Source organism: Hyperolius riggenbachi, chromosome 2 (genome assembly GCF_040937935.1).
Source record: "Hyperolius riggenbachi isolate aHypRig1 chromosome 2, aHypRig1.pri, whole genome shotgun sequence".
NCBI classification, from domain to species: domain Eukaryota; kingdom Metazoa; phylum Chordata; class Amphibia; order Anura; family Hyperoliidae; genus Hyperolius; species Hyperolius riggenbachi.
Window position 1 is genome coordinate 156,764,599 of NC_090647.1, and position 23,855 is coordinate 156,788,453.

Here is a 23,855-nt window from a genome sequence, read left to right on the forward strand (position 1 = left end):
TTATGTTTGATATCTTTCTTGCTTTCAATAAAAAGGTGATTGATAAAAAAAAAAAGCTTACAAGGGCAGGGCTCTCTCTCTCCCTGCTGTGTTTTGGAATTCATTATACATTTTATTCACCATATTACTTTTGTCACTGTCATTACAATTCTGTATTTTGTATTGATTCTGTATTTTGTTAACAATTCTGTATTTTGTATATTAAAGAAAACCTGTACTGAAAATAAAAGTCAAAATAGGCATACACAAGTCATACTTACCTTCCATGTAGTCTACTCCTCAGTGTCTTTCTCCTGTCCCGCGTCCTGTTTGTTCAATGTGATCAAGGGAATTTTCCGTCCTCCATTTTGAAAATGGCCGTTACCCCATAACAGCTTCCTGGTCAGCACACAGTTAAACTGTAACATCGCCCACTTGAGCCATAGGGAAACATGGACATTGCCTGGTACATCCGTTTTCCTCTCAGCTATAACTGACAGCAACTGATATTTTACTGACAGCAACTGATATATTTCAGATCTGACAAAATATTGTCAGAACTGGATGGGATTATTGTCAGAAGAAAATGGCGAGCTTCTGAGAGGAACTGATGGCAAGGTAACTATGCAATGTTCATTTGAAGTTACCTCATGTGTTTATTTTAAATATTTTTACTCAGTACAGGTTCTCTTTAATGTTTACTATTGCCTGTATAATTATGTACCCCATGTTCGTTTTCTACTGTGTACAGTGGTGCCACGGAATATGTTGGCGCTTTATAAATCAATTATATACAGTATATATATATATATGTGTGTGTGTGTGTGTGAAAGTCATCAAATCTAATGACAGTACATACAGCGTATAGAGGTTCTTGTAGAAGTATTTAACGCTCTTTTGTTTAAAATTAAAGCATTGTACACACTGACCTATGATAAATATTCCCCAATTTGGCAAAATAATTGTAATACTTATAAAAAAAACATTTTTTAAAGTTTTCAGTGCATAAGTATATAAGTATAAATAAAACGGTTTTGATGTAGCCATCTTCTATTAGAAGTCACTTAGAGGTTGAATCACTAAGGGCCCTTTTAAACTTCCTGCTTCAGGTAACGGTACTTTTCCCTGCCACAGCTCGTCGCAGTGGCCATTAAAGTCAATGAGACATGCCACACTGCCTGCAGTGTGAGCTGCTGTACGTTACTCTGTGACTCCCAAAAGTGCAACGGAAGTTGTGTGTTTTTCTTTCCAGTCCAACAGCAGCATAATGAGCAGTGCAACTTAATGGCTACGATAGTGCACATGTATAAAAGGACCCTAAAGGTTATTAAAATACCGGTGCACAGGTAGACATGGCAATTTTATCAATACTTACTAAGCCAAGTACATAATGCACACTGTGCAAATATTGCAGCTTGCATTACCTAGGTAACATGCGCATTACCAGTGTAAAGAGCCTGACTATGGCCTCGATTCATAAAGCATTCCCGCATTCGGAAATGCTGAAAACTGCTCACTTTACCGACCACACAGCAAAATCTGTATTCATAAAGGCTTTTTCCGCATGAAAAGCCGACTTTCGCGAGCAGAGTGGTAAATCACCGCCTTGCGCGGTGATTATCATAGCAAAAGTAACAAATGTCAATTCATAAAGATTAGAGGTAGCGGTATGCGGACGGGTATTACCGCTACCTCTGATGTGGCGAGAAGCGTGCGGAATACAGTGCAGTGAATGGGACAGACCTCTCAAGCAGCTGCAGAGAGAACACCGCACGGAGGGACTCCGTCTGCTTCTCCTGTTTCCGCATGTCTCCCGACAGCCTAACGCCTGCCTACAGCGGAATATCTCCGCACGCCTGTCACAAGTAGCAAAATTTTTATGAATTACCACCCTGAAGGCGGAAATACCGACAGCGGTGTTTCCCCGCTCGACGTTACCTTCCCGACAGCACTTTTATGAATCGAGGCCATTGTGCATTGTGCCAAGTGTAAATTTGGTGGAGGGGGTAATAGGTCTGAGGTTATTTTCAGGGGTTGAGCCTTTCCCCTTAGTTCCAGTGAAAGAAACTATGAATGCTTCAGAATACCAAGACCTACTGGACAATTTCATGCTACCAACTTCGTTGGAACAGTTTGGGGATGGCCCCTTCCCAGGGGCGTAACAATAGGCCCTGCAGCGCCTGCGCCCGCGGGGGGGGCCTGCCCCCCCCCTGGGGCCCGCTCGGGGCCGTTTTTTGGGGGCTGGAGGGGTGGCAGCATGAGGGGAAAGCCTTGCCCACAGTCGGCGGGGAGAGGGGAAGTTCCCCCCTCTCCCTCACCTCGGGGCTCTCCCCTCTGCGCCCCCCTCCAGCTAGTGAATGTGTGTGGGCAGCGGGCAGCAGCGGCGGCGGGATACATACCTTCTTCCTTGCGTTCCATCGCCGCCTTTTCGCTCTAGCGGCTGACGTCACTTCCGCTTCCGGAAGTGACGTCAGCCGCTAGAGCGAGAAGGCGGCGATGGAACGCAAGGAAGAAGGTATGTATCCCGCCGCCGCTGCTGCCCGCTGCCCACACACATTCACTACCTGGAGGGGGCGCAGAGGGGAGAGCCCCGAGGTGAGGGAGAGGGGGGAACTTCCCCTCTCCCCGCCGACTGTGGGCAAGTCTTTCCCCTCATGCTGCCACCCCTCCAGCCCCCAAAAACCGGCCACGAGCGGGCCCCGGGGGGGGGGGGGGGGCCCGCTCTGAAATTCTGCAGGGGGATTTTCAGGTGCCTGCTGCCCACATTACAATTTTCAGGTGTCTGCTGCCCACATTATGATTTTCTGGTGTCTGCTGCCCACATTGCGATTTTCTGGTGTCTGCTGCCCACATTACGATTTTCTGGTGTCTGCTGCCCACATTGTAATTTTCAGGTGTCTGCTGCCCACATTACGATTTTCTGGTCACTGCTGCCCACATTGCGATTTTCAGGTGTCTGCTGCCCACATTACGATTTTCAGGTGTCTGCTGCCCACATTACGATTTTCAGGTGTCTGCTGCCCACATTGTGATTTTCAGGTGTCTGCTGCCCACATTACGATTTTCAGGTGTCTGCTGCCCACATTGCGATTTTCAGGTGTCTGCTGCCCACATTGCGATTTTCTGGTGTCTGCTGCCCACATTACGATTTTCTGGTCACTGCTGCCCACATTGCGATTTTCTGGTGACTGCTGCCCACATTAGGATTTTCTGGTGTCTGCTGCCCACATTACGATTTTCTGGTCACTGCTGCCCACATTGCGATTTTCTGGTGTCTGCTGCCCACATTACGATTTTCAGGTGTCTGCTGCCCACATTACGATTTTCAGGTGTCTGCTGCCCACATTGCGATTTTCAGGTGTCTGCTGCCCACATTACGATTTTCAGGTGCCTGCTGCCCACATTACGATTTTCAGGTGTCTGCTGCCCACATTACGATTTTCAGGTGTCTGCTGCCCACATTATGATTTTCTGGTGTCTGCTGCCCACATTGCGATTTTCTGGTGTCTGCTGCCCACATTACGATTTTCTGGTGTCTGCTGCCCACATTGTGATTTTCAGGTGTCTGCTGCCCACATTACGATTTTCTGGTCACTGCTGCCCACATTGCGATTTTCAGGTGTCTGCTGCCCACATTACGATTTTCAGGTGTCTGCTGCCCACATTACGATTTTCAGGTGTCTGCTGCCCACATTACGATTTTCAGGTGTCTGCTGCCCACATTGTGATTTTCAGGTGTCTGCTGCCCACATTACGATTTTCAGGTGTCTGCTGCCCACATTGCGATTTTCAGGTGTCTGCTGCCCACATTGCGATTTTCAGGTGTCTGCTGCCCACATTACGATTTTCAGGTGCCTGCTGCCCACATTACGATTTTCAGGTGTCTGCTGCCCACATTACGATTTTCAGGTGTCTGCTGCCCACATTATGATTTTCAGGTGTCTGCTGCCCATATTATGATTTTCTGGTGTCTGCTGCCCACATTACGATTTTCAGGTGTCTGCTGCCCACATTGCGATTTTCTGGTGTCTGCTGCCCACATTACGATTTTCTGGTGTATGCTGCCCACATTAGGATTTTCTGGTGACTGCTTCCCACATTGCGATTTTCTGGTGACTGTTGCCCACATTGCGATTTTCTGGTGACTGCTGCCCACATTGCGATTTTCTGGTGACCGCTGCCCACACACATTCACTAGCTGGAGGGGGGCGCAGAGGGGAGAGCCCCGAGGTGAGGGAGAGGGGGGAACTTCCCCTCTCCCCGCCGACTGTGGGCAAGTCTTTCCCCTCATGCTGCCACCCCTCCAGCCCCCAAAAACCGGCCACGAGCGGGCCCCGGGGGGGGGGGGGGGGGGCGCTCTGAAATTCTGCAGGGGGATTTTCAGGTGCTTGCTGCCCACATTACAATTTTCAGGTGTCTGCTGCCCACATTATGATTTTCTGATGTCTGCTGCCCACATTGCGATTTTCTGGTGTCTGCTGCCCACATTACGATTTTCTGGTGTCTGCTGCCCACATTGTGATTTTCAGGTGTCTGCTGCCCACATTACGATTTTCTGGTCACTGCTGCCCACATTGCGATTTTCAGGTGTCTGCTGCCCACATTACGATTTTCAGGTGTCTGCTGCCCACATTACGATTTTCAGGTGTCTGCTGCCCACATTGCGATTTTCAGGTGTCTGCTGCCCACATTGCGATTTTCTGGTGTCTGCTGCCCACATTGCGATTTTCTGGTGTCTGCTGCCCACATTACGATTTTCTGGTCACTGCTGCCCACATTGCGATTTTCTGGTGACTGCTGCCCACATTAGGAATTTCTGGTGTCTGCTGCCCACATTACGTTTTTCTGGTCACTGCTGCCCACATTGCGATTTTCTGGTGTCTGCTGCCCACATTGCGATTTTCTGGTGTCTGCTGCCCACATTACGATTTTCAGGTGTCTGCTGCCCACATTACGATTTTCAGGTGTCTGCTGCCCACATTGCGATTTTCAGGTGTCTGCTGCCCACATTACGATTTTCAGGTGCCTGCTGCCCACATTACGATTTTCAGGTGTCTGCTGCCCACATTACGATTTTCAGGTGTCTGCTGCCCACATTATGATTTTCTGGTGTCTGCTGCCCACATTGCGATTTTTTGGTGTCTGCTGCCCACATTACGATTTTCTGGTGTCTGCTGCCCACATTGTGATTTTCAGGTGTCTGCTGCCCACATTACGATTTTCTGGTCACTGCTGCCCACATTACGATTTTCAGGTGTCTGCTGCCCACATTACGATTTTCAGGTGTCTGCTGCCCACATTACGATTTTCAGGTGTCTGCTGACCATATTATGATTTTCTGGTGTCTGCTGCCCACATTACGATTTTCAGGTGTCTGCTGCCCACATTGCGATTTTCTGGTGTCTGCTGCCCACATTACGATTTTCTGGTGTATGCTGCCCACATTAGGATTTTCTGGTGACTGCTGCCCACATTGCGATTTTCTGGTGACTGTTGCCCACATTGCGATTTTCTGGTGACTGCTGCCCACATTGCGATTTTCTGGTGACCGCTGCCCACACACATTCACTAGCTGGAGGGGGGCGCAGAGGGGAGAGCCCCGAGGTGAGGGAGAGGGGGGAACTTCCCCTCTCCCCGCCGACTGTGGGCAAGTCTTTCCCCTCATGCTGCCACCCCTCCAGCCCCCAAAAACCGGCCACGAGCGGGCCCCGGGGGGGGGGGGGGGGGGCCGCTCTGAAATTCTGCAGGGGGATTTTCAGGTGCCTGCTGCCCACATTACAATTTTCAGGTGTCTGCTGCCCACATTATGATTTTCTGATGTCTGCTGCCCACATTGCGATTTTCTGGTGTCTGCTGCCCACATTACGATTTTCTGGTGTCTGCTGCCCACATTGTGATTTTCAGGTGTCTGCTGCCCACATTACGATTTTCTGGTCACTGCTGCCCACATTGCGATTTTCAGGTGTCTGCTGCCCACATTACGATTTTCAGGTGTCTGCTGCCCACATTACGATTTTCAGGTGTCTGCTGCCCACATTGCGATTTTCAGGTGTCTGCTGCCCACATTGCGATTTTCTGGTGTCTGCTGCCCACATTACGATTTTCTGGTCACTGCTGCCCACATTGCGATTTTCTGGTGACTGCTGCCCACATTAGGAATTTCAGGTGCCTGCTGCCCACATTACGTTTTTCTGGTCACTGCTGCCCACATTGCGATTTTCTGGTGTCTGATGCCCACATTACGATTTTCAGGTGTCTGCTGCCCACATTACGATTTTCAGGTGTCTGCTGCCCACATTGCGATTTTCAGGTGTCTGCTGCCCACATTACGATTTTCAGGTGCCTGCTGCCCACATTACGATTTTCTGGTGTCTGCTGCCCACATTACGATTTTCAGGTGTCTGCTGCCCACATTATGATTTTCTGGTGTCTGCTGCCCACATTGCGATTTTCTGGTGTCTGCTGCCCACATTACGATTTTCTGGTGTCTGCTGCCCACATTGTGATTTTCAGGTGTCTGCTGCCCACATTGTGATTTTCAGGTGTCTGCTGCCCACATTACGATTTTCTGGTCACTGCTGCCCACATTACGATTTTCAGGTGTCTGCTGCCCACATTACGATTTTCAGGTGTCTGCTGCCCACATTACGATTTTCAGGTGTCTGCTGCCCACATTGTGATTTTCAGGTGTCTGCTGCCCACATTACGATTTTCAGGTGTCTGCTGCTCACATTGCGATTTTCAGGTGTCTGCTGCCCACATTACGATTTTCAGGTGCCTGCTGCCCACATTACGATTTTCAGGTGTCTGCTGCCCACATTACGATTTTCAGGTGTCTGCTGCCCACATTATGATTTTCTGGTGTCTGCTGCCCACATTGCGATTTTCTGGTGTCTGCTGCCCACATTACGATTTTCTGGTGTCTGCTGCCCACATTGTGATTTTCAGGTGTCTGCTGCCCACATTACGATTTTCTGGTCACTGCTGCCCACATTACGATTTTCAGGTGTCTGCTGCCCACATTACGATTTTCAGGTGTCTGCTGCCCACATTACGATTTTCAGGTGTCTGCTGCCCACATTGTGATTTTCAGGTGTCTGCTGCCCACATTACGATTTTCAGGTGTCTGCTGCCCACATTGCGATTTTCAGGTGTCTGCTGCCCACATTGCGATTTTCAGGTGTCTGCTGCCCACATTACGATTTTCAGGTGCTTGCTGCCCACATTACGATTTTCAGGTGTCTGCTGCCCACATTACGATTTTCAGGTGTCTGCTGCCCACATTACGATTTTCAGGTGTCTGCTGCCCACATTACGATTTTCAGGTGTCTGCTGCCCATATTATGATTTTCTGGTGTCTGCTGCCCACATTACGATTTTCAGGTGTCTGCTGCCCATATTATGATTTTCTGGTGTCTGCTGCCCACATTACGATTTTCAGGTGTCTGCTGCCCACATTGCGATTTTCTGGTGTCTGCTGCCCACATTACGATTTTCTGGTGTATGCTGCCCACATTAGGATTTTCTGGTGACTGCTGCCCACATTAGGATTTTCTGGTGACTGCTGCCCACATTACAATTTTCAGGTGTCTGCTGCCCACATTATGATTTTCTGGTGTCTGCTGCCCACATTGCGATTTTCTGGTGTCTGCTGCCCACATTGCGATTTTCTGGTGTCTGCTGCCCACATTACGATTTTCTGGTGTCTGCTGCCCACATTGTGATTTTCAGGTGTCTGCTGCCCACATTACGATTTTCTGGTCACTGCTGCCCACATTGCGATTTTCAGGTGTCTGCTAGAGTTGGGCCGAACAGTTCGCCTGCGAACGGTTCCATGCGAACTTCCGTGGTTCGCGTTCGCGTCCCGCAGGCGAACCTTTGCGGAAGTTCGGTTCGCCCCATTATGCACATGGAGGGTCAACTTTGACCCTCTACATCACAGTCAGCAGGCCCAGTGTAGCCAATTAGGCTACACTAGCCCCTGGAGCCCCACCCCCCCTTATATAAGGCAGGCAGCGGCGGCCATTACGGTCACTCGTGTGCTGCCTGCGTTAGTGAGAGTAGGGCGAGCTGCTGCAGACTGTCTCTCAGGGAAAGATTAGTTAGGCTTAACTTGTTCCTGTCTGGCTGCATACCTGTTCTGTGAACCCACCACTGCATACCTGTGCTGTGAACCCACCACTGCATACCTGTGCTGTGAACCCACCACTGCATACCTGTTCAGTGAACCTGCCACTGCATACCTGTTCTGTTCAGTGGACCCGCCACTGTATACCTGTTCATTGAACCCACCACTGCATACCTGTGCTGTGAACCCACCACTGCATACCTGTTCTGTGAACCCACCACTGCATACCTGTTCAGTGAACCCGCCACTGCATACCTGTTCTGTTCAGTGGACCCGCCACTGTATACCTGTTCAGTGAACCCGCCACTGCATACCTGTTGTGTTCAGTGAACCTGCCACTGCATACCTGTTCTGTGAACCCGCCACTGTATACCTGTTCTGTTTAGTGAACCCGCCACTGTATACCTGTTCTGTTTAGTGAACCCGCCACTGCATACCTGTTCTGTTTAGTGAACCCGCCACTGCATACCTGTTCTGTTCAGTGGACCCGCCACTGTATACCTGTTCAGTGAACCCGCCACTGCATACCTGTTGTGTTCAGTGAACCTGCCACTGCATACCTGTTCTGTGAACCCGCCACTGTATACCTGTTCTGTTTAGTGAACCCGCCACTGTATACCTGTTCTGTTTAGTGAACCCGCCACTGCATACCTGTTCTGTTCAGTGGACCCGCCACTGTATACCTGTTCAGTGAACCCGCCACTGCATACCTGTTGTGTTCAGTGAACCTGCCACTGCATACCTGTTCTGTGAACCCGCCACTGTATACCTGTTCTGTTTAGTGAACCCGCCACTGTATACCTGTTCTGTTTAGTGAACCAGCCACTGTATACCTGTTCTGTTTAGTGAACCCGCCACTGCATACCTGTTCTGTTCAGTGGACCCGCCACTGTATACCTGTTCAGTGAACCCGCCACTGCATACCTGTTGTGTTCAGTGAACCTGCCACTGCATACCTGTTCTGTGAACCCGCCACTGTATACCTGTTCTGTTTAGTGAACCCGCCACTGTATACCTGTTCTGTTTAGTGAACCCGCCACTGCATACCTGTTCTGTTCAGTGGACCCGCCACTGTATACCTGTTCAGTGAAACCGCCACTGCATACCTGTTGTGTTCAGTGAACCTGCCACTGCATACCTGTTCTGTGAACCCGCCACTGTATACCTGTTCTGTTTAGTGAACCCGCCACTGTATACCTGTTCTGTTTAGTGAACCCGCCACTGCATACCTGTTCTGTTCAGTGGACCCGCCACTGTATACCTGTTCAGTGAACCCGCCACTGCATACCTGTTGTGTTCAGTGAACCTGCCACTGCATACCTGTTCTGTGAACCCGCCACTGTATACCTGTTCTGTTTAGTGAACCCGCCACTGTATACCTGTTCTGTTTAGTGAACCCGCCACTGTATACCTGTTCTGTTTAGTGAACCTGCCACTGCATACCTGTTCTGTTCAGTGGACCCGCCACTGTATACCTGTTCAGTGAACCCGCCACTGCATACCTGTTCTGTGAACCCGCCACTGTATACCTGTTCTGTTTAGTGAACCCGCCACTGTATACCTGTTCTGTTTAGTGAACCCGCCACTGTATACCTGTTCTGTTTAGTGAACCCGCCACTGCATACCTGTTCTGTTCAGTGGACCCGCCACTGTATACCTGTTCAGTGAACCCGCCACTGCATACCTGTTGTGTTCAGTGAACCTGCCACTGCATACCTGTTCTGTGAACCCGCCACTGTATACCTGTTCTGATTAGTGAACCCGCCACTGTATACCTGTTCTGTTTAGTGAACCCACCACTGCATACCTGTTCTGTTCAGTGGACCCGCCACTGCATACCTGTTCTGTGAACCCGCCACTGTATACCTGTTCTGTTCAGTGAACCCACCGCATCAGTGCGCATACCTGTGCAGTTAAGTGAACCCACCTACCTACGTGAGTGCACGCAGTGTGATATAACACTCCGTGCATACCCGATATGGACAAAACAGGTAGAGGAATAGGTAGTGCCAGAGCCAGAGGAAGGCCACCCGGCAGGTCTGCGCGAGGTCGTGTAAATGTAATTTCGTGTGGACCTGGCCCACAGTACAGTGCTCGGAAGAAGGCACGTCCCATCACCTCCCAAGATTGTCAGGACGTGGTTGAGTATTTAGCGACACAGAACACCTCATCTTGCTCAGCCACCAGCGCTACTACTAGCACCACTTCCGCTGCATTTGACACTTCGCAAGAATTATTTAGTGTTGAAATCACTGATGCACAGCCATTGTTGTTACAGCCAGGTGAATTTTCACCAGCTCATATGTCTGAGTTACGCGGCAACACTATGGATGTAACGTGTCAGAAGGATGAAGGACCTACTGATGGTGCAAGTTTGGATTTGTCTGAGGCAAGCGAAGCTGGGCAGGATGACTACGATGATGACGGTAATAGGGATCCTCTGTATGTTCCCAATAGAGGAGATGAAGAGGGGGACAGTTCAGAGGGGGAGTCAGAGAGTAGTAGGAGGAGAGAAGTTGCTGAAAGAAGCTGGGGAAGCTCTTCGTCAGAAACAGCTGGTGGCAGAGTCCGGCACCATGTATCGCCACCTATGTACAGCCAGCCAACTTGCCCTTCAGCATCAGCTGCTGAGGTCCCCATAGTGCCCACATCCCAGGGTGGCTCAGCGGTGTGGAAATTTTTTAATGTGTGTGCCTCAGATCGGACCAAAGCCATCTGTTCGCTCTGCCAACAAAAATTGAGCCGTGGAAAGGCCAACACTCACGTAGGGACAAGTGCCTTACGAAGGCACCTGGAGAAAAGGCACAAACAGCAATGGGATGGCCACCTGAGCAAAAGCAGCAGCAGCACACAAAAGCAAAGCCACCCTCCTTCTCCTCTTCCTCCTCCATCAGGTGCATTATCTGCTTCTGCCGCTTTCTCCCTTCCACCTTCACAGGCACCCTCCTCCACTCCGCCTCTGCCCTTGAGCGGTTCCTGCTCCTCTGCCCACAGCAGCAGTCAGGTGTCCGTGAAGGAAATGTTTGAGCGGAAGAAGCCAATTTCGGCCAGTCACCCCCTTGCCCGGCGTCTGACAGCTGGCGTGGCGGAACTGTTAGCTCGGCAGCTGTTACCATACCGGCTGGTGGACTCTGAGGCCTTCCGTAAATTTGTGGCCATCGGAACACCGCAGTGGAAGATGCCAGGCCGCACTTATTTTTCGAGAAAGGCCATACTCCAACTGCACCGTGAAGTTGAGAGGCAAGTGGTGTCATCTCTTGCGAAGAGTGTTGGGTCAAGGGTACACCTGACCACGGATGCCTGGTCTGCCAAGCACGGGCAGGGCCGCTACATTACCTACACAGCCCATTGGGTGAACCTGGTGGTGAACGATGGCAAGCAGGGCGCAACGGACCAAATTGTGCCACCTCCACGGCTTGCAGGCAGGCCTCCTGCCACCTCCTCTCCTCCTGCTACATGCTCTTCGCTGTCCTCCTCCTCCTTGGCTGAGTGGCAGTTCTCCTCTCCAGCTACACAGCCCCAGCTCCGCAGAGCCTATGCTGCATGCCAGGTACGACGCTGTCACGCCATCTTAGACATGTCTTGTCTCAAAGCGGAGAGTCACACTGGAGCAGCTCTCCTGGCTGCTCTTAAGAAACAGGTGGATGAGTGGCTGACCCCGCACCACCTGGAGATAGGCAACAAGGTGTGCGACAACGGCAGCAATCTGCTTGCCGCTTTGCATATGGGGAAGCTGACACACATACCCTGCATGGCACATGTCATGAATCTAGTGGTTCAAAGATTTGTGGCAAAGTACCCTGGCTTAGCGAATGTCCTGAAGCAGGCCAGGAAGTTCTGTGGGCATTTGAGGCGGTCTTACACAGCCATGGCACGCTTTGCGGAAATTCAGCGCAAAAACAACATGCCGGTGAGACGACTCATTTGCGATAGCCCGACTCGCTGGAACTCGACCCTGCTCATGTTCTCCCGCCTGCTAGAACAGAAGAAAGCCGTGACCCACTACCTCTACAACTACAGTAGAATGAAACAGTCTGGGAAGATGGGGATGTTCTGGCCCGACAACTGGACACTGATGGAAAATGCATGCAGGCTCATGCGGCCATTTGAGGAGGTGACCAACCTGGTGAGCCGCAGTGAGGGCACCATCAGCGACTTAATTCCCTACGCTTACTTCTTGGAGAGTGCTGTGCGTAGAGTGGCGGATGAAGCTGTGAATGAGCGTGACCAGGAACCGTTACGGCAGGAACAGGCATGGGACCAATTTTCATCAGACCCAGCTGTTTCCTCAACACCTGCGGCAGCACAGAGGGGGGAGGAGGAGGAAGAAGAGAAGTAGTGTGCAGAAGACGAGTCAGACTCAGAGGATGATGAGCAAGGTGTTTCTTTGGGGGAGGAGGAGGAGGAGGAGGGGACAGCGGCAGGAGAACAACCTCAGCAGGCATCGCAAGGGGCTTGTGCTGCTCAACCTTCCCGTGGTATTGTAAGCGGCTGGGGGGAGGAGGTTGACTTACCTGACGTCACTGAGGAAGAGCAAGAGGAGATGGAGGGTACTGCAGATGTCGTCTTTTATGCTGTCCTGCCTGTTGAGGGACCCCCGTATAAAAAACCTCAAGGGGAATGAGCTGTACTGGGTGGCCACACTACTAGACCCTCGGTACAGGCACAAAGTGGCGGACCTGTTACCAACTCACCGGAAGGTGGAAAGGATGCAGCACATGCAGAACCAGCTGTCAACTATGCTTTACAATGCCTTTAAGGGTGATGTGACGGCACAACGCCAGCAAGGTACCACTGCCACTAATCCTCCTCCCGTGTCGACGCAGTCAAAGACAGGACGCTCCAGCGATCTCATGGTGATGTCGGACATGCGGACGTTCTTTAGTCCAACGCCTCGCCGTAGCCCTTCCTGATCCACCCTCCACCAACGCCTGGAACGGCAGGTAGCCGACTACCTGGCCTTAAGTGTGGATGTAGACACTGCTGTGAACAGCGATGAGGAACCCTTGAACTACTGGGTGCGCAGGCTTGACCTGTGGCCAGAGCTGTCCCAATTTGCCATCCAACTTCTCTCCTGCCCTGCCGCAAGCGTCCTGTCAGAAAGGACCTTCAGCGCAGCTGGAGGCATTGTCACAGAGAAGAGAAGTCGCCTAAGTCACAAAAGTGTTAAGTACCTCACCTTTATCAAAATGAATGAGGCATGCATCCCGGAGGGCTGCTGCCCGCCCCAAGACTAAGTCAGTCCCCGCACACACAGCATCTCTGCCTGCACGCCGTGTGACTGGCTGCCTGGCCTGCCCCAAGAAGACTAAGTCGCTCCCAGTCCCTCCACACAGCATGTCTGCCTGCAGGCCGCTTGACTACCTTCTCCGCCACCACCAACAGGGTCCGGGACTCCAGGCGGATTGCTGAATTTGCCGCTGTAATAATTTTTCTGGTGCGTGTACATGACTGCCTAATTTTTCTGGCTGCACTGCGGGCAGCTGCAACAACAAAAGAAAAGGCATGTACATGCGCCCATTCCCCTTCGTGATCATTACCTTGCCGTGGTGAAGGGGTTTGCGTATCACAATGAAGCAATGACCGGCGCCTAGATGAGTGTCTCGGGGGGCACACCCACGATAATAAGGTCGTTGCCTCATTGTGGTCAGACCAAATTTGATCAGCTGGACAGTCACTGTTCTGTCATTCAGCTACATCAGCCAGGCGACCATATGGGCTGTAAAGCCACCAAAACCTGCACTCTCGCCATGGTGCGCACCAGTCCAGCACGGCCGTCACTACACAAACAGCTGTTTGCGCTGCGTTACACGGTGAGTTTGGTGTGTCAGTGTGAAGCAGTACCTTAATTACACTACCTGATTGATGTATACACATGCAAGATGTTTGAAAGCACTTTAGGCCTGTCATTTAGCATTCAATGTGATTTCTGCCCTTAAAACGCTGCTTTGCGTCAAATCCAGATTTTTCCCGGGGACTTTTGGCATGTATCCCACTCTGCCATGACCCCTCCAGGTGTTAGACCCCTTGAAACATCTTTTCCATCACTTTTGTGGCCAGCATAATTATTTTTTTTTTCAAAGTTCGCATCCCCATTGAAGTCTATTGCGGTTCGCGAACTTTAACGCGAACCGAACCTTCCGCGGAAGTTCGCGAACCAGGTTCGCGAACCTAAAATCGGAGGTTCGGCCCAACTCTAGTGTCTGCTGCCCACATTACGATTTTCAGGTGTCTGCTGCCCACATTACGATTTTCAGGTGTCTGCTGCCCACATTACGATTTTCAGGTGTCTGCTGCCCACATTGTGATTTTCAGGTGTCTGCTGCCCACATTACGATTTTCAGGTGTCTGCTGCCCACATTGCGATTTTCAGGTGTTTGCTGCCCACATTGCGATTTTCTGGTGTCTGCTGCCCACATTACGATTTTCTGGTCACTGCTGCCCACATTGCGATTTTCTGGTGACTGCTGCCCACATTAGGATTTTCTGGTGTCTGCTGCCCACATTACGATTTTCTGGTCACTGCTGCCCACATTGCGATTTTCAGGTGTCTGCTGTCCACATTACGATTTTCAGGTGCCTGCTGCCCACATTACGATTTTCAGGTGTCTGCTGCTAACATTACGATTTTCAGGTGTCTGCTGCCCACATTATGATTTTCTGGTGTCTGCTGCCCACATTGCGATTTTCTGGTGTCTGCTGCCCACATTACGATTTTCTGGTGTCTGCTGCCCACATTGTGATTTTCAGGTGTCTGCTGCCCACATTACAATTTTCTGGTCACTGCTGCCCACATTGCGATTTTCTGGTGTCTGCTGCCCACATTACGATTTTCAGGTGTCTGCTGCCCACATTATGATTTTCAGGTGTCTGCTGCCCACATTACGATTTTCAGGTGTCTGCTGCCCACATTGTGATTTTCAGGTGTCTGCTGCCCACATTACGATTTTCAAGTGTCTGCTGCCCACATTGCGATTTTCAGGTGTCTGCTGCCCACATTGCGATTTTCAGGTGTCTGCTGCCCACATTACGATTTTCAGGTGCCTGCTGCCCACATTACGATTTTCAGGTGTCTGCTGCCCACATTACGATTTTCTGGTGTCTGCTGCCCACATTACGATTTTCAGGTGTCTGCTGCCCATATTATGATTTTCTGGTGTCTGCTGCCCACATTACGATTTTCAGGTGTCTGCTGCCCACATTGCGATTTTCTGGTGTCTGCTGCCCACATTACGATTTTCTGGTGTATGCTGCCCACATTACGATTTTCAGGTGTCTGCTGCCCACATTACGATTTTCTGGTGTCTGCTGCCCACATTGTGATTTTCAGGTGTCTGCTGCCCACGTTACGATTTTCTGGTCACTGCTGCCCACATTGCGATTTTCAGGTGTCTGCTGCCCACATTACGATTTTCAGGTGTCTGCTGCCCACATTACGATTTTCAGGTGTCTGCTGCCCACATTACGATTTTCTGGTGTATGCTGCCCACATTAGGATTTTCTGGTGACTGCTGCCCACATTGCGATTTTCTGGTGACTGTTGCCCACATTGCGATTTTCTGGTGACTGCTGCCCACATTGCGATTTTCTGGTGACTGCTGCCCACATAAGGATTTTCTGGTGACTGCTGCCCACATTAGGATTTTCTGGTGTGTGCTGCCCACATTATGATATTCTGGTGACTGACTGCTGCCCACATTAGGATTTTCTGGTGACTGCTGCCCACATTACGATATTCTGGTGACTGCTGCCCACATTAGGATTTTCTGGTGACTGATGCCCACATTGCGATTTTCTGGTGACTGCTGCCCACATGGCGATTTTCTGGTGACTGCTGCCCACATGGCGATTTTCTGGTGACTGCTGCCCACATTGCGATTTTCTGGTGAACTCTGCCCACATTACGATTTTCTGTCCCACATTACGATATTCTGGTGAACGCTGCCCACATTACGATTGTCTGGTGAATGCTGTCCACGTTACAATTTTCTGGTGACTGGTGCCCACATTACGATTTTCTGGTGAACTCTGCCCACATTATGATTTTCTGGTGAACTCTGCCCACATTATGATTTTCTGGTGAACGCTGCCCACATTACGATTGTCTGGTGAATGCTGTCCACGTTACAATTTTCTGGTGACTGGTGCCCACATTACGATTTTCTGGTGAACTCTGCCCACATTATGATTTTCTAAAGGCCCACATTACGATTTTCTGGTGAACTCTGCCCACATTACGATTTTCTGGCCCACATTACGATTGTCTGGTAAAATGCTGCCCACTTTACAATTAATTTACAGTGAAACGCTGCCCCATTACGATTATTTGGCACCTATGGGGGGGGGGGGGGCATCCAAATATTCGCAGGGGGGCCCAGTGATTTCTAGTTACGCCCCTGCCCCTTCCCATTCCAACAAGACTGCAAACCAATGCAGAAATCTAGATCAGGTTTTCTCAACCAGGGTTCCCTGGAACACCGGGGTTCCTTGGACTCTCTGCAGGGGTTCCTTTGCATTTTACCCTATCATAGTGGAAGTATAATAGAGCACATTATAATAGGGGGTACTGTAAAAATAACTAAATTTTGGGTCTGTATAATCATTATGAGCACAGTATAATGAGTAGCAGTGTAATAGGAGGTGGTGAAATTAACAGTCTCGCCTACTTTTAAAGACCATGCCTCCTGAAAAATAAATGCAGGGTATTCCTCAAGATCAAAAATTGTTTGCAGGTGTTCCTTGAAATCCACAAGTTATTTGCAGGGTTCCTCCGAAGTAAAAAGGTTAAGAAAGGCTGATCTAGATCAATAAAGGTATGGATGAGGGAGTTTGGTGTGGAGAAGGTTAACTGACCTACTTAGAGCTCTGACCTCAATCAGACATAACACCTTAGAGATGAATCATAGTGGAGACTGTGAGCAGTGCCTTCTTTTCCAAAATCAGTGCCTGACTTTTCTTGGAGAATGGTCATACATTTCCATAAACACACCTCTTTACCTTTTAGAAAGCTTTCCCAGAAGAGTTGAAGCCATCAGTGCTGTAAATGGTGGGCCAACTCCACATTGAAGCCTATAGATGAAGAATGGTTTGTCAGTCAGGTTCATGTGTGTACAGGGCCGGGCCAAGACAGAGGCGAGAGATGCTCCGGCCTCGGGGTGCAGTGTAGGAGGGGCCACTCCACTCACTCAGCTATCATTCCCCTAATGTGTTTGAAGCAGAGAGAAATAAGAAAATGGGATACGTGGCAGTGACTGCGAGCTAGATAACTAGAGATTACGGTGTTGGGAGCTCTGGGGTGCCTTTTAGTCTAATAGCAATCAGTGTGTGATGGCTGGGGTGGGAGGGATGGTGGAGCGACTTTGGTGTCTCAGCCTTTGGTGCTGGAGGACCTTGTCCCGGCCCTGTGTGTGTATAAAGGACGGCTGTCACATACTTTTGGCAAAATAGTGTACTTTAGACAGCAAATTGATTTTTTTGGTACTTTTTGGCAGAAGTGGTATAACACAGACGCTACTTGACAAAGTGTGACCTACTCTCCTGTAACAGCTTGAACATGTGCCTATGCCAGCATATTTGCTGCTCCATTCACCCATACTACATTACATTGCCATCCTCTGTTAATTTATCTATGCTGTGACCTCTAATGTATGTACTGCACACTGCCCCAAATTCCACCATAAACACAGAAGTGTCGAGAAGATGAAAAGCAGCGTGCAGCACATTGGAGAGAGGTGGCAATATAGGTGAGTTAACATGTTCTGCCATGGCCAGCACCCAGCTCCGTATTTCCAGCAAGGCAGCAAATTAGGCAACGGCCCCCAATTAGGCTTCCGGTTCATGCGTTTGGAATGTAGGAACCAGAAGTACAAGTCGATTGAGTCCTGGCGGCGTGAGTCTCTCATTCCCCACTCTGCTCAGCACGCTCCTCCCACCACTGCACCGCTACGGCCCTTATGCCCGCCTGTCTACCTACCTACCTATACTGAGGAACCTACCTATGCCTTGCTAGCTACCTATACTGGGGCACCGTCCTATGCCTGGCTACCTGTACTGGGGTATCTACCTATGTCTGGCTAGCTACCTATACTGGGGCACCTACCTATGCCTAACTACCTATACTGGCGTACCTACCTATGCCTGGCTAGCTACCTATACTGGGGTACCTACTTATGCCTAGCTACCTATACTTGGACACCTGCCTATGCCTAGCTACCTATACTGGGGTACCTACCTATGCCTGGCTAGCTACCTATACTGGGGCACCTACCTATGCCTAGCTACTTATACTTGGACTCCTACCTATGCCTAGCTACCTATACTGGGGTACCTACCTATGCCTGGCTAGCTACCTATACTGGGGCACCAGCTACCTATACTGGGGCACCTACCTATGCCTAGCTACGTATACTTTGACACCTACCTAGCTAGTTTCCTATACTGTGAAATTTACCTATGCCTAGCTACCTATACTGGGACACCTACCCATGCCTAGCTATCTATATTGGGTGCCTACTTATGCCTAGCTACCTATACTGGGGCACCTAACTATGCGTAGCTACCTGTTCTGGGGCACCTACCTACCTATACTGTGCCACCTATCTATGCTGAGCTACCTATACTGAAACACCTACCTGCACATAGCTACCTACTGGGGCACCTACCTATGCCTGCTGCCTATACTGTGCCACCTATCTATCTCTAGCTACCTATACTGGGGATCCTACCTATGCATAGCTACCTATACTGGGGCTCCTACCCATGCATTGCTACCTATACTGGGACACCTACCTGTACTGGGGCACCTACCTATGCCTAGCTACCTATACTGTGGATTCTACCTATGCCTAGCTACCTATACTGGGACATTTACCTATACCTAGCTACCTATACTGGGACAGCTACCTATGCCAAACTACCTATACTGGGGCACCTACCTATGCCTAGCTATCTACCTATGCCTAGCTACCTATACTGGGACACCTACCTATGCCTGGCTACATATACTAGGGCACCTTACTATATCTGGCTACCTATACTGGGGACACCTATGCCTGGCTACCTGTACTGGGTGCACCTATGCCTGGATACCTATACTGGAGCCCCTATGCCTGGCTACCTATACTGGAGCCCCTATGCCTGGCTACTTATACTAGGACACCTATGCCTGGCTACCTAGGCTAGGGAGAACAGAGGTGACACACAGTGGGAACAGAGATGGCACAGGGGGACAAAAGAGGCACATTGTGTGTATTTTGGGGGATACACTGCAACATTGTGTGTATATGGGGATACACTGCCACATTGTGTTTAGTTTGGGGGATACACTGCACCATTATTTTAGGGAAATGCGACATTATCGGTATTTTGTGGGTTAACGCTGCCACACTATTTTTATTTTGTGGAAATGCTGCCACATTACATTATGTGTATTTTGTGGGAATGCTGCAGTATTATGTTTATTTTGTAGGGAACGCTGCCTCAGTATGTGTATTTTGGGGAATGATGCCACATGATGTTTATGTTGTGGCCACATTATTTGTATTTTGGGGTAAACTGCTTAGGGCCGGGAAAATCTTCTGTTTTTAATTATCACCCATACTGAGAGCTGGGACTCACTCAGATCAAAATGCAACTCCCATCAAAATGCCCTGATATCTTCTGCAGCGTTTTACAGAGTACATAGTCATGTCCCTGACCGTCCTCTGCATGTTATGGACATTGCCCACTGAATTTTGTGGCCACACCCATTTTTGCCGCCACCAATGTCCTTTTGGGGGGGAGGGGAGGGCATTATAGGTCAGAGGTGCCTAGGGCAGCCCAAACCCCTGCACCTACTAACATTCAGATTCGATTTTTTTCACTGGTGAAACTTAAAGCAAACCTGACGCAGAAGAAAAAAAAAGTTATATTACCACTGGCTGTAATACTCTGTTAGTTTGCCGCCACACTAATATATTGATATATTCAGAACATAAGAAGGTTAACACATTAGGGTTGATTCACAGAAGAGTGCTAACTGGTAGCACGACCGTGCTATGCTGTTAACACGCGAAGTGCAGCGCGTGCAACTTTGTGCACACAAAGTATAATGCCCGCACAATAACTAAAGTTTGTGCACGATAACACGGACATTTGCATCCGAACGGGCCTGCACATGATCATCTTCACTGCTGGCAGACAAGAAAATTGGAAAGCGGGTATCAGCTACTGATTGGGATGAAGTTCAATCCTTGGTTACAGTTCCTCTTCAAGTTTACTTAATATTAACATACAATTTGCAGTTTAAACTATAACCATCTCATTAACTATCTCTAGTGTTATATACAAAAACTGTTCCTAAAACACCAGGTATATTCTATTACCAAACAAATAATGCAGCTGCTGGGTTTAGGCAACTGTTAGAAACTATGATTAGTTATCCCAATTTCTGCATCCTTACTAGAGCTAATGAACACATAAAGATCATCTGTATTACATTTATGACTGCATGCCGACAAAAAGCATGTTACCTGTGCAAAGAAAACAGACATTTCCCGCATTTAACCATTTAATGGCAATGTATCGTATTAAAACGTCATGCTTTTGCCTGTTAATGGCAACATGACGTTTTAATACGTCGCGCGTTCCCGCCGCCGCTCCGCTCGTGTGCGCGCCGCTACCGCCGCCATTACCGTCGGGATCCCGTGCTGAGTGATTGGGGAAGAGGACCGATCAGTCCTCTACCCAATCGCACTGCCTGGAGTGAATGGACGCGACCGCAAACAGCGGCTGCGTCCATTCATAAAAACAGGAAATGTTACAGTTTAATAAAGAGTAAAAAAAAAAAAAAAAGTGATCACTTCCTATACGGGAGAGTGTTCACTACCGCCATCTTGTGGCCAAAAAGTATATTACACATATATATACACAAGTACATACACACTATTAATAAAATCAATAAAATAACACCCCCCCCCCCCCAAAAAAAAAACACTTGTAAATTAAAATCAGCTTAAAATAAATAAATAAACAGCTTTTTTTAATCTATATTTTATGGGGGAAAATTAATTTTAATTTATTGTATAGGGGCTGGTAATTATGCCCAGAACAAAAAAAAAAAAACTGAAAAATAACACCTATATTTCAAAATAATATATTGTCGCCATACATTGTGATAGGGACATAAATTAAACGGTTTAATAATCGGGACAACTGGGCAAATAAACGGTGTTTGTTTTAACCACACAAGAATGTTTAATTTTAAAACTATAATGGCTGAAAACTGAGAAATAATAATTTTTTTTCATTTTTTTTGTTTTTTTCCCATTAAAACGCATTTAGGATAAAAAAAATTCTTAGCAAAATGTACTACCCACAGAAAGCCTAATTGGTGACGAAAAAAACGAGGTATAGATCATTTTCTTGTGATAAGTAGTAATAAAGTTATTAGGGAATAAAAGGGAGGAGCACTGACAAGTGAAAATTGCTCTGGTCCGTTAGAGTAAAAACCCTTGGGGGTGAACTGGTAGACAGTTTTCCCTTTGAAACTTTAAAGTCGATTTTCTCAAAAACTATAAGCTCTTTTTGCTAAAAAAATTTTCCTCTTGTACCCACTCCCAAGGTGCACATACCCTGTAAATTTGGGGTATGTAGCATGTAAGGAGGCTTTAAAAAACACGAAAGTTCGGGTCCCCATTGAATTCCATTATGTTCGGAGTTCGGCTCGAACACCCGAACATCGCGGCCATGCTCGGCCTGTTCGGCCCGAACCCGAACATCTAGATGTTCGCCCAACACTACTGAAAAGAAACAAAGGGACGTTATAGACTCTGAGGGGCTGAAAGAAGTCCCAGATAAGTATATCATTTTTTCCCTGGCCTCAGGATTCCATTAAAATATGCGTATACATATACATGTACAGTATACACTATGGGGTAGATTCATTGAATTGTGGTGGAGTTGCTGTGCCTAGTCAGCGCATGGCAATTTTACAGATATTTACACAGGTATAGAATGAGCAAGATGACATTCCATATCTGCCATGGCCCGCCACAGTTGCTCCACGTCCATATTTTTGAGCCTGTGTGGTCAGTGTTGGAGACAATTGTTTAAGCACGCTATCCACCTTAATCATCAATGAACTTGCCAATATTTTGCAAGAAATATGTGCAAGATCCCCCTGGAAAATATACAGGACCTCTATGTTATCCATTCAAAGGAGACTGCAAACAGTTCTGAATGCCAAAAGTGGTCTTATGCCATATTGGTCAAGGTAATACAGTATATGTCTTTTGCCTGGTGTTTTCATATTTTTGTCTCCCTCCTGTGTATTCATTACAGCCTGGGTACACAAACAATGGAGCAAATGCATTGCATCTGAATTTATAGTGTGGTTCTGCTATGTGGATACTGCACTTTGGTGTATTAACAGTTTTCTGAACACTGCTTATATGTGCAGTGCTGCCCATAATTATTCATTCCCCTGGAAAATTTTGACTTAAAGTTACTTTTATTCAACCAGCAAGTAATTTTTTGATGGGAAATGACATAGGTGTCTCCCAAAAGATAATGGGCTTGATTCACAAAAGCGTGCTAAAGCACAGCATTACCATGCTATGCGTTTAACGTGCAATGTAATGCGCGTGAAGGTTTGCGCGCGTAAAGATTTACATGCACTAACGCGGCAAAGTGCGCGGGACAGCCGTTAGCACGCACACATAAATCTTTACACGTGCAAACCTTCACGGTCGTGCTATGCTTTAGCACGCTTTTGTAAATCATGCCCAATAACACTGTACAAAAGGCATTATTGTGGGAAAAAAACATTTCCCAGCTTTTATTTACATTTGAGCAAAAAGTGTCCAGTCCAAAATTATTCATAGCCTTCACAAACTGTCACAGTCTGAGGAAAAATCCAAAGTTCTATACCATTCCAAATAGTCCAAGCTGTTCTAAAGCATCCTAATTACCCTGATTAATTGGGAACAGCTCTTTTAATCAACTCAACGGGAGAAAAAAAGCAGCTCTCTGCAGTTGGTTTGTGGACAGTCATGGCTAAGACAAAGGAGCTCAGTGAGGACCTGCGGCTGAGCATTGTGGCTGCTCACAAGTCAGTAAAGGGCTACAATGCCATTTCTAAATGTTTTTAAGTTCCAGTGGCTACAGTGCAAAGTATTATTAAAGAATGCAAGATGTTCTGCACCGTGTAAAATCTCAGAGGACGTGGCTGGAAGCCAAAAGTGACACCTGTGCTGGCCAGGAGTATAGTGAGAGAGGTGAAAAAGAATCCAAGGATCACCACCAAGGCCATCCTAGTGAATCTGGGCTTTGCTGGTGGCAGTGTCGCAAGGCAGGCAATCCAACGGACACTGCACACTGCTGTGTTTCACAGATGCAGACCAAGGAGGATGCCACTTCTCCAGATAAGGCAAACAAAAGCTCACTTGGCCTTTGCAAATGCTCATCTGGACAAAGAAGAAGACATCTGGTCTTCTGTGTTATCGTCAAATGAAACAAAAATTGAATTGTTCGGTCACAATGATGTTTCCTTCATTTGGCGTAAAAAAGGAGAAGCCTTCAACCCAAAGAACACCATCCCCACTGTCAAACATGGTAGTGGGAACCTAATGCTTTGTGGGTGTTTTTTCAGCCAATGGACAAGGGAACTTAATCACAGTAAATAGCACCATGCAATACATGAGGATTCTCAACGACAACATCAGGCCTTCTGCATAGAAACTTGGCATTGGGCACCAGTGGACATTTCAGC

General features: G+C 48.4%; 1 protein-coding gene across 3 annotated transcripts in view; it reads left to right on the plus strand.

Moving 5' to 3' along the window:
* The first annotated feature begins 342 nt into the window (after positions 1–342).
* Positions 343–23,855, plus strand: part of HTR2A (5-hydroxytryptamine receptor 2A) — a 197,535-nt gene continuing 174,022 nt past the window's right edge. For all 3 annotated transcript variants that reach the window (XM_068265209.1, XM_068265211.1, XM_068265210.1), the window contains exon 1: positions 343–597. The gene's annotated coding sequence lies outside the window, so the exon portion shown is untranslated. The remainder of the gene's footprint in view (positions 598–23,855) is intronic.